Consider the following 11009-nt stretch of genomic DNA (forward strand, 5'->3'; position numbering starts at 1 on the left):
GTACCTTTTATCGGAGGGGACTTGGGTGCTTCCAGATTTCCACCCATGACTTGCAGTTGCGAGTCCACCTCTCGATTGAGTTCCTGAGGATCAGCAGGGACACTGGGTGCAAAGCTCGAAGGTAGCTCCATATCAAACGCTTCCCGGTTTCCACTTGAGGGATGGATCACTTCTCGCTCATCACCTTTCAAACCTGGAACCTCAGCTTCAGCAACTGGTGGGATTGGATCAGCTAAGGGAGAGACTCCTGTAATGGATGTTTCCCGGTTTCCATCCAATTGAAGATCTTCCTCAGCGTCACCTCTCGAACTAGAGCTGGGAACTTGATCATCTGCTGGTGGGATTGGAGTTGAGAAGAGAGTTTGTGCATCGACAGGTGCTTCCTGGTTTCCACCATTGATGGGCACAACTGCTTCCTCGTTACCTCTCGAACCAGCAGGACTTGGAACAGTCTGCTCTTGTTGCTCATTGGGCTGCACGTCAGTCTGCTCCGGTGAGTCTGGAATGACTATCGGTTCAGGAGCAGCTGGTGCACTCCATCTTTGTCTATCAACCATTCTGGCAGCAAAGGTTGATGCTGTGTCATCTGGTAGCAGAAATGGTGATGGCAGTTCCATGTCGATAGGAAAGCCCGGCAGTGTGAGCAAAGGAATTTCACCCTCTCGAATTGTCTGTGCTTCATCGGTGTCATTCGAGGGTGTGGACTTAGGTGGTGGCAGAAGTAGAACTGAGTTGGGTGCCACCTCAAGTGCTTCAGAGGTCTCGGACTCACCTCTCGATGCTGCTACCTGTTCATCCAGAGCAGAATTACTCACTTGGGACAAAGGAATTGCGGCTGTTGGTATAGGATTTTCAGCATCATTTCTCGCAACTCTTGAGGTTTCCCCTGGACCTCTCGTATCCTTTACATTCTGTCCCAAGGATAGAGCAGTGGCGAGCCTGACATCTTCTTGAAACTTTGCTTCGACTTCAGGATCTATTTCAGGCTCGGCTTCGGCTTCTTGTGCATCAGCAGCTATGCCCTTTCCTTTGTCAGATCGACCAAGATTCCTCCTAGTCACGTGCATCTCATGGGCAAGGTTTAAAAGTTCATTGGCTAGGAGTTCTGTAAGGTTCAAGTAGTTTAGAGCGAAGATCTCCTCAGCCTCCATATCTGCTGCTCGTGCAACCAGTTGATCAAAAGGGCCTGTTCTCCAGTTGATCCATCGAAGAACCCTGGAGAATTCATCCAGGCTAGACGCATCTTCAACATGGTGATCTAACTGAGCAGTGGCATTATCATTCAAATCATGAGATCATGGTGATCTAACTGAGCAGTGGCATTATCATTCAAATCATGAGATTCAGCAGATAGGATTTCTGTCGCTGATGCAGCTTCCACTACTTGCGTATTGATCTCTCGATTGTGTTCCGAGAGATCGTCACCTGGCTCCACAGTCGCTGTCACTCTGGCTATTGTTCCTTCAACTTGAACAGATTCAGTGGGTGTCAACTCCACATTTTGAGCACTTTGCACTGGGTCCCTGACCACAGTGCCCTGATCGTCAGCAGATTCCACATAGTCTTGAGCTTCAGCTGCTGGAGCAGTTATCTCTCGAACCACCTGTCGTGGTTCCTCAGCATCACCCTGCACTGGATCATTGATCCCAGTGCCTTCAACCTCTCGAGGCATATCCAAAGACTCATCAGCAATACCAGCACCATCGACATACAGATCAACAATAATTTCATCCGAGATGGATCTGGTAGGGGTCACTCTCTCAACCTCAGCGGCCAGTGTAGCCTGAGGTTCCCCCTGGGCTTGTGCCCTGTCCTCAAACGGTACTCGAATAACAGAGGTGTCACCTCTCGAGTCTGGGTGACAACCACAGTTTTGGCTCTTTTAGCCCTCTTTGGCAAAATAACCCTTTTGATCAGTGTACCCAGAAGCTCATCATCAGAATTCTCCTCCTCAGTTTGAGCCTTCCTTTTGCCCTTTCCCTTAGGCTTTGAGGGAGAGGGTGCAATTTTTACACCCTTGGACTTTGGAGCTTGAGATTTCGTCCTACCCATATAGGTATTTCGATGAATCTCTCTCCCTTCCCTCAACTGCAAACCCTTTAAACTGAGTAAATATTGAACAAGAAAACCGAAACCAACCTTTTTACTGGTCGACAGATTGGTGTTTGAGACTGAGCCCTGCACTTGTTGTTTGAGGAAGTTGAAGATGATGTGTGCCCAGTCCATTTCATTGTTGTTCCAGATGGCATGGAGGATTTTGAGAATGTCCAGATTAATCTCATCTGTTCCGGACACCTTGCCGAGAATGAACTTCATGATGAGGTCGGTGGCAATGGCAAACCTCTCCTTCAAATGGAACTTGCGGAGGGCAGAGGTTGCTCTGGGCGGTGCATTCTCCAATCGGATTTTGTTCCAAAACGCTTGCTTGTTCAAGTTGTAATCCGAGAGGTGCTTGACTGCCTCCTCTGATGCGGCAAAATCAAATGCTGCCCTTAGGTCTCCAACAGAGGTCGTGATGTCGATTTCGTTGAAGCGGCTTTCAATCTTGCCCTTCGTGACCTTAGCATTAGCGAACCATTCGGTGAAGTCGAGGTCGTGGATGGTTCGGTGGTCATGCGTCATATACTTCATTAGTCCTGCCTTCTCGAACTTCTTTAGGACTTTCTCTGCCATTGTTGGGTTCGTCGAGTGAGCAACGAAACCATCTCTGTCAAGGATACTCCCAGCCTTGACTTGCTTGATTTGAGAGCGTATGTGTTCCAGCTCCTTCTGGTATGCATAGAAAGATGAGGTTGAAGTTGAAGATTCGGACGCCATTGTTGAAAGCTTTGATGTTTTAGAGGGAATGTGTACAGTGTATGTAATTTGGGGATTTTGGGTATTCGGTTTGAGCTTGAATCCGGGTATGGATGATGGATTTGGCTTTTATATCTTGTGGATTTGGGTCGGATATGTGGGTAGGGTTGAGAGTTTGGCCCTACTTGAGATCTCGGTTAATTTTAAAGAATTGAAAGGTCGAAAATATCCCTTATAACGGTCAGCGTGTAGCTTAAGGTAAGGGTATTTTTGGGAAAGAGTATGGGACGGTTTAAAGTTGGGTTTTATAAGATAAGATATCTTTATGAGCATGCTCCCACTAATTAAGATAGTGCCTTTAAGCATGGAAAACCGTAGGTAACCGAAGACCACGTGGCTGATCATTAATTTCTAAAATAGCCGTTCCACATATATCCGTTGAATTCATCAGTTTCACCTCTCAAAGGTGAACACTTCGTCGATACTAGTTTAAGGATCTTCCCCCTGAGTGATTGATCCCTAAACCTCCTTATTCATCCGTCTTGATCTGGAATATCTAATAGCAACGCATTAAATGGTTAAGGATATTCCCCCTGAGTGATTGATCCCTAACCCTCCTTATTCCTCCATTTAGAGATACGTAGAGAGTCAGTTTGTTATCTTTCGAAGTGATCTCTCGAACTACCCTTCTTCGAGACATAACGTATATAGGCAAACTGAACATGTATCTCTCGAACTATCTGTCGAACACAGATTGCGATGAAAGAAACAAGATTGATTCATCCAAAGGATATTACTTGGAACGTTTCCTTAAGTTCATTTAGTGATTTCCAAGTACATTACATATGAATCAATATCCTATTAGATTCCCTAGAAACTTTTGTTTGGCCTTGGATAGCCATATAGGAATCTATTATTAGAACAAGAACTAGCCATCTAAAATTCTATTTATCTGAGTAATAGAACTAGAGGTGGCTAATTTTTCTTGTTTTTCTCTACCTCTCCGCTGCTGCCCTCCTCACAGGCTCCATCTCCCTTTCCCTTGATTCTCCATTTGGTTGAGGGAGATCCTTTTCCAGAATGTGCAGCGGTAGGAGTCCCACTTATACGGGACTCTTCTCCTGACTCCAGTATCCCACCGTTGTGAATCTCCTCGCATTTGGGGATCCATTCACCTTGGATGGGAATAGGATGCTTGCTTGGATTATCAGGAAACTCCGCAATCTGTTCACCCTTCGTTAATTCTGGATAGTTTTCTCCTTGAAAGTCTTTGGACTTGGCTGCTGATTTCCTTCCTCTATACAAGAATGGTACATCGTCTTTTCCTTTCTTCTTCTCCATGAAGAAGTCGATGACATAAACTGCTGAGAAAATCCCTCTATTTATAGCCCAAAAATTTAACACTGTAGAGTCACGGGATGCTACATGAATGACCATTCAATGCTGTGTAACTCCAAAGCTGCCATAAAGTTGATGAAACCGCTCCTCACATGCGGAACAGTTCATGGCACTACATTTAAGACAATAGGATTTGACCATTCAACTCAATTCTATCATTCCCAATTCTAACCTTAGTTGAGAGAATCTATTTTCACATAACGCTTTTGTGAAAATATCTGCTAGTTGCTCCTCCGTTGCAACATATTCCAAAGTTATATCCTTTTTCTCAACATGGTCTCGGATGAAGTGATACTTGATATCAATGTGTTTTGTCCTTGAATGTAACACTGGATTCTGAGTAATAGCTATAGCACTAGTGTTGTCACACATAACCTTAACTTCTTTACATTCAACACCATAATCCAGTAATTGTTGCTTCATCCATAAAATCTGAGCACAACAACTTCCAGCTGCTACATATTCTGCCTCAGCGGTGCTTGTAGCTATCGAATGTTGTTTCTTGCTAAACCATGAGACAAGTCTTCCACCTAGAAACTGACATGTCCCTGATGTGCTCTTTCGATCTATTTTACATCCGGCAAAGTCCGCATCTGAATAACTCATTATTTCGAAAGATCCACCTCTTGAATACCAAAGTCCAACACTTTGCGTACCCTTGAGATATCTAAGAATCCTTTTAGATGCATTTAAGTGACTCTCCTTAGGACTTGCCTGAAATCTAGCACATACACCTACTGCAAAGGATATATCTGGTCTACTAGCAGCTAAATAAAGAAGAGATCCGATGATACCTCGATATGTAGTTTGATCGACCTCTCGACCTTCACTATCAACATCGATACGTAGAGAGGTTCCCATGGGTACTTTGACTGAGGATTTCCCTTCTATGTTGTATTTCCTGAGCAGATCCTTGGTGTATTTCTCCTGGTTGATGAAGATACCTTCCTTAAGTTGTCTCACTTGTAATCCAAGGAACTAGTTGAGTTCTCCCATCATGCTCATCTCGAACTTCCCTTTCATCAACCTGGAGAACTTCTCGCACAAGTCTGGATTGGTGCTTCCAAAAATGATATCGTCCACATAGATTTGCACCAATAAGATATGATCCCCATCCTTAATTCTAAACAATGTTTTGTCCACTAGGCCTTTGGTGAACCCACACTGAAGTAGAAAAGAGGATAAGGTATCATACCAAGCTCTCGGAGCTTGTTTCAAGCCGTAAAGTGCCTTTTTCAATTTGAATACTTTGTCAGCTCCCACGTCCTTCAAGAAACCCGAAGGTTGTTCAACGTACACCTCTTCTTCAAGAAGTCCGTTCAGAAAAGCGCTCTTGACATCCATTTGATATACCTTGAAGTCTTTGAAGGCGGCATATGCGAGAAATATACGTATGGCTTCGAGACGTGCCACCGGAGTGAAGGTTTCATCAAAATCTATTCCTTCCTCCTGGCAGTATCCTTTAGCAACAAGTCTGGCCTTGTTCCTAACAATAACTCCATCCTCATTCATTTTGTTTCTGAAAACCCACTTTGTGCCTATGACATTCTGATGATGAGGTCTCGGAACTAGTTCCCAAACATCGTTCCTCTCAAACTGATGAAGTTCCTCTTGCATGGCCTGCACCCAGTCTGGATCATTTAGAGCCTCATCAATCACCTTAGGCTCTATTTGAGATAGAAAACAAGCAAGCATGCTTTCTCTATATGCTGATCTGGTTCGAACTTTGTCACGTACATTTCCAATCACTTGATCAGCGGGGTGACTTCTAAGCCATCTTAAATCGGGTTGTGGCTTCTCAGTTGACTCTTCGGTTGTTGGTTGAGATGTGGGTTGATCATCTGTGATCTGGATTGGATCAACTGAGTCAGGAGCTTTCTTCTTGGCAGTCTCTTCATCATCTGATTCTGACTGAAGTTCTGCTATGTCTCGAACTACAGGCTGCTTTCCATCGAGAGGTAAGTCTGACCTCTCGATCGATTCCAGCTGAGCTTCCTCAGAACTTTCAGCTGCTTCCATTGACTTTGATGGTTGATCTGTCGATGCTCTATCATCAAAAGAGACATGTATGGATTCTTCAACCACCAATCTCCGCTTGTTGAAGACTCTGAATGCTTTACTTGTCGATGAGTATCCTAGAAATACTCCATCATCTGCCTTTTCATCAAAAGTTCTTAGCTGAGTCTTCCCATTGTTGTAGACATAACATTTGCACCCGAATGTGTGGAAGTAGCTTACATTCGGTTTCCTTCCATTCCACAACTCATATGGAGTCTTTCCAACTCCTTTCACGATCAAGGACCGATTTTGGGTATAGCATGCTGTGTTGATTGCTTCTGCCCAAAATCCTTGTGATATGTTGGCTTGTGAGAGCATGGTCCTTGTAGCTTCCTTGAGAGTTCTGTTCCTCCTTTCAGCAACCCCGTTCTGTTGAGGCGTTCGAGCAGCTGACAACTGATGATGAATCCCGTTCTCGTTGCAATAGCTCTCGATCACTTGGTTAACGAACTCTCCACCTTGATCTGACCGAATCTTTAGTATCGAGACATCCTTTTCAACTTGAACCTGCTTCAAAAGGTTTGGTAAGGCAACTTTTGTCTCGCTTTTCTTGGTTAAGAACACGGTCCAGGTGAATCTTGTGTAGTCATCTACTATCACAAGCGTATACTTCCTTCCTCTCATGCTGGGTGGATCCACCGGGCCAAATAAGTCCATATGAAGAAGACTTAGTGGTCTAGTGGATGATGTCTCGGCTTTGTTTTTGAAAGAGGATTTGATCTGTTTGCAACGTTGACAAGCCTCACAGATTTTGTCCTTTCGAAACGTAACTTTGGGCAGTAAGTTTAGGCATCCATTTATACCTTGGACCCATTACTCCAGGCCTAGGTGCAATGTAGCCGTTATACGATTGATAATCATAAGGAATGCTAGCAAAGTGTAATACCCCGTATTTTCCTAACATTATTATTTTATCCTAAGGCGTTGACATTCATAAGTTATGATCTTCAGATATTTCAAAAGAATTTTTATAAGTGAGTATAGTTGTTATTAAGCTGCGATCGAACGTCCCGGTCACGAACCGTAAAAATTTTAAGAGCTAGTATTCGGACCCGTTTGTCATAGGAAATGGATTTTTAGACACCATACTATTATTCTTGAATTTCCTATTTAATTAAATCAGCTCATAGCAGCGAAAATTTATTTTGATCATACATCACTAAATTTCGCGGTGCACCGAACCTAGCCCAATTTTGAGGGTTAGTCTGGAATAAATTTTTAGTTTCGGAAATTATTCTATCTGGATTATTTTCTACCGAAACTTTATCTGTTTAGACCCCAACTGATAAGTTGGAAGATATTTTATTATTTTATTATTTTTTTTCCAATCTTATCACATAAGATTGTGATGTAGTATAAAAGCCAATTTTTTTTTTCCTTTTTCCCTTGCTTTTGCCGAAATGAAGAGGAGAGGAGAGAGAAAGAGATCATCTTCATCATCTTCTTCCTCCATTGCTTCCATAGCTAATTTCCTTCACATCTCTCAAGAACGTTCGGTAAATCTTCGATTTTATTCGGTAAAAAGTTCTATTTTCCTTCCTAGAGCATGAATTTGAGAGTAATTTCTTGAAATCTCTTGTTATGGTGGTGCTTTTGATCCTAGGGTTTAAGGTGAAATTGGGGAAATCAACTCCAAAAGCCTTCTACGAGAACTAGTAACCCGGTTGAGGTAAGGAATTCCCTTAAGTTGGTTTAGTCACTTGAAATTAGATAATTGATTATTTGGTTGAAATATGGTGTTTTGGAGCTTTGGGAATATTTTTGTATACATGTTCATAGCTTGGATATGCTTGTATATGTTGTATTTATGTCCATATAGGCTTATACTTGTGAAAATAGTGAAAGGAAATCAGGGTAGATTCTGGCAGTAACTTCCGAGATTTATTGGGAAAAATTGGTAAGGTATTTTGATCCTATTTTTTTTAGACATGTAGTTCTATAAGTGTAGAACCCGCATATAAAATTTCATAATGATCGGAATAGTATAAGTATAGTTTTCGGAATTTTTCCCAAAATTGGTCCAGAGAGAGACAAAATTTCCGGACAGCACACTGCCAAGGGCAAAGATGGAATTTTCTGTGTTTATTCGCGGACCAAAATGCCCAAAACTTTTTACGGACATCAAGTACTATGAGTTGGGGTTCTACCATAAAAATTTCAAGTGAAAAAGAGTTCGGGAACTATTTTTACCGGCTCAATCTTTCGGACTGCGCCAAGCTGAATTACTGTCCAGAATAGGCAGAACGTGTTGGACGCGGACCTGGACGCGCGTCCACTGCGCGTCCAGTGGAGTCCAGTAGGTTCGAGAGTAAGATTAAATGGTGTAAGCTTGATTATTGATTATTGATGTTTAGATGATGTGGTTGTTTGATGTTCGTGAGATCAAACTAAGCTTGATTGTTGTTGATGTTAGATGATGGAATGGTAAGGATCCTAAGAGATTATTAGGAGTATAAACATGATGATGTTGGACCGATTTTGATACTGATGATGGTGGCGTTTATTAAGCTTAATGGTGATTAGTATATTGCTAAATTATGGGTTATGGTGACTAATTAGTTTGATTATGGACTTATAATGATTAAGGATGCTTAGTGATAGTTGAAATAGGAATTTATGAGCTTTATGTTGAGGTGTTTAAGTGCAAATATTATTGATTTTGGGAATGATTAAGGATTAATGATGAACTGATTATGTTAAGTATATTGATGATTGGGTGATGATAATTAAATTTTGATGAAGTAATAATGAGGATGAGATTATAAATTAGTGGTGTTGAAGGTACTGTAATGTTGTCATTGATGGTGGATTATGAAGAAATTAAGGTTAAGGGTTAGATATGGATTAAGTATAGTGAGGAGGTAATTAGTAGTTATTAAGTATGAATTACTTATGGGTTATGGATGATGTTGTTGCTTGAAGCTTAGGGATGATGTTAATATTATTGTTGTCGAAGTGATCTGTTTATATGATTTGTTAGTGGTGAAATTACTGCTAAGGATAGAGTTAAATAAGGATGATGGAATAATGAATAATGTTATTGATAATGGTGATGTCACTAAGTTGTTGAGCTAATTGACGATTATAGGTGAGGATGCATATTACCGTATGGTGATAATGAAGTGTGTGGCAATGAGGGGTTCATGGTTTAATAGTAATTATTAAATGTGAAGCATGATATGATAATTGTTGGTGATGATGCTACTATAATTAGAGGATAATTAGGCTTAGTTTCTAATCATGGTAATTTTTGACATTGATGATGGGTTAAGAGATCATAATTACGTTATTATTATATATATATATATGCGAAAGTATGTTTATATTGTTTAAAGTGCATAAGTGAGAAAGTAAAGAATGAGACAAAATGAAATTATGGTGTGAAGTTGGAGACTATTCCTTTTAACATTCACAATGGATTCACAAACAATGGGCCCTGAAGTGATTGGTGTTAACCACGTTGAGTAACCTTGTAGAAACATATCCAGGGTTACTAGAGCTAGTGACTAACCTGCGGGCTTGGAATCCCGACAAGGGGTGTGCACACTAAAGGTCCTAGATCTGCTTCCCCTAGTTGGAATAACTAGGTTGTGGTAAGGTGGTGGAAATGAGAAGGAAATGGTGGTGTTAATTGGAATATCTTTAACTTTATTATGGTAAGCTGGTTATTACTATTTAAATGCTTATATAATTATGACTGTGATGATGAGTATGATTATGGAGTACCGATGAGAATTGGATTGTAATATGGACTGAAATTTATGATAAGGAGCAAGATTAAGGATGTTAATATGAATGGTGCTAGGAATCGATTGATTCATAAATGGTTGACTATGGGTTCGTACCATTATAATAATAGTATTAAGAATGGACATATGTAGTGTTAGTGGAATTTATATAAGTGTATAACTAGGTAGATGGATTTCAAGTAAGAGACAGGTGAATGTTGATTCACTAAACACTTTTTGTACAAGTCTTCATTGTTAACTTATTTTCAGGTGAAATCTCATCAAATGGGTATAGTTACAAAACTCTCTTATGCGTGTTTTCAAACCTTTGTCTACTTTTAAGTGACATTAGATTTCCTTACTTAGCCGTCGCGCTAACTACACTTCAATGTGTTCTTATCAGTTGCAGATTAGTGTGGACCCCTGTAGCCCAGCAAGCTCTGAACAGAAGAGAAGTACAGGTTGAGGTCTACTCTATCTTAGAATAGATACTCTGGAAGGAGGACTTCCTTATGTATTAAGTTTGATATTGATGTTGTAGTTTGATGTTGCATTTTGAGGTTGTAAGTTTAGCCTTAACGTTTGGGTATAGGAGAGATACCTAAGCGTGGCGGTAACACCCGGTTTTCTGCTGGCTAGATGTAAGCTTCCGCGACGCATTATCAGTGATTTTGTAATACAAGTAAGAGTTGAAAATTGGGGTGTTACACAAAGACTCTGGGCTTCTTAGGTGCACAGATCAGTTTAGGTTGAGGCCTGACCTCGAACTTACGCACCATGCCTTTCATAGCTTGTTTGGTCACGTGGTACCGTTGAAACTGGGGTTTGTTCCACGGTTCATATTCTTGTGACCAGTCCTCATCGGATGGGTAGTGGCTGCCTTCCTCCACCCGTGAGTTCATAACTCTATGGATCTCAGACCTTCCATATTTGCCTTGAGGCGCATTATATGGAGTGTAGCTTCTTTTGTACTCGGAATGGCCTTGCGAGAGATGGCTAGGTGATTTCTCGATATAGTTAACCCGGCCA

At 41.3% G+C, this 11009-nt stretch overlaps 1 long non-coding RNA gene across 1 annotated transcript; it reads left to right on the forward strand.

The window, feature by feature from the left end:
* Positions 1–7862: 7862 nt before the first annotated feature.
* On the forward strand, positions 7863–10533 carry LOC115999204. Its single transcript, XR_004094001.1, has 2 exons — positions 7863–7921; positions 10384–10533. It is a non-coding gene; the product is annotated as an uncharacterized LOC115999204 (long non-coding RNA).
* Positions 10534–11009: the final 476 nt, after the last annotated feature.

This window comes from Ipomoea triloba, chromosome 1 (assembly GCF_003576645.1).
Source record: "Ipomoea triloba cultivar NCNSP0323 chromosome 1, ASM357664v1".
In the NCBI taxonomy this organism is placed as follows: domain Eukaryota; kingdom Viridiplantae; phylum Streptophyta; class Magnoliopsida; order Solanales; family Convolvulaceae; genus Ipomoea; species Ipomoea triloba.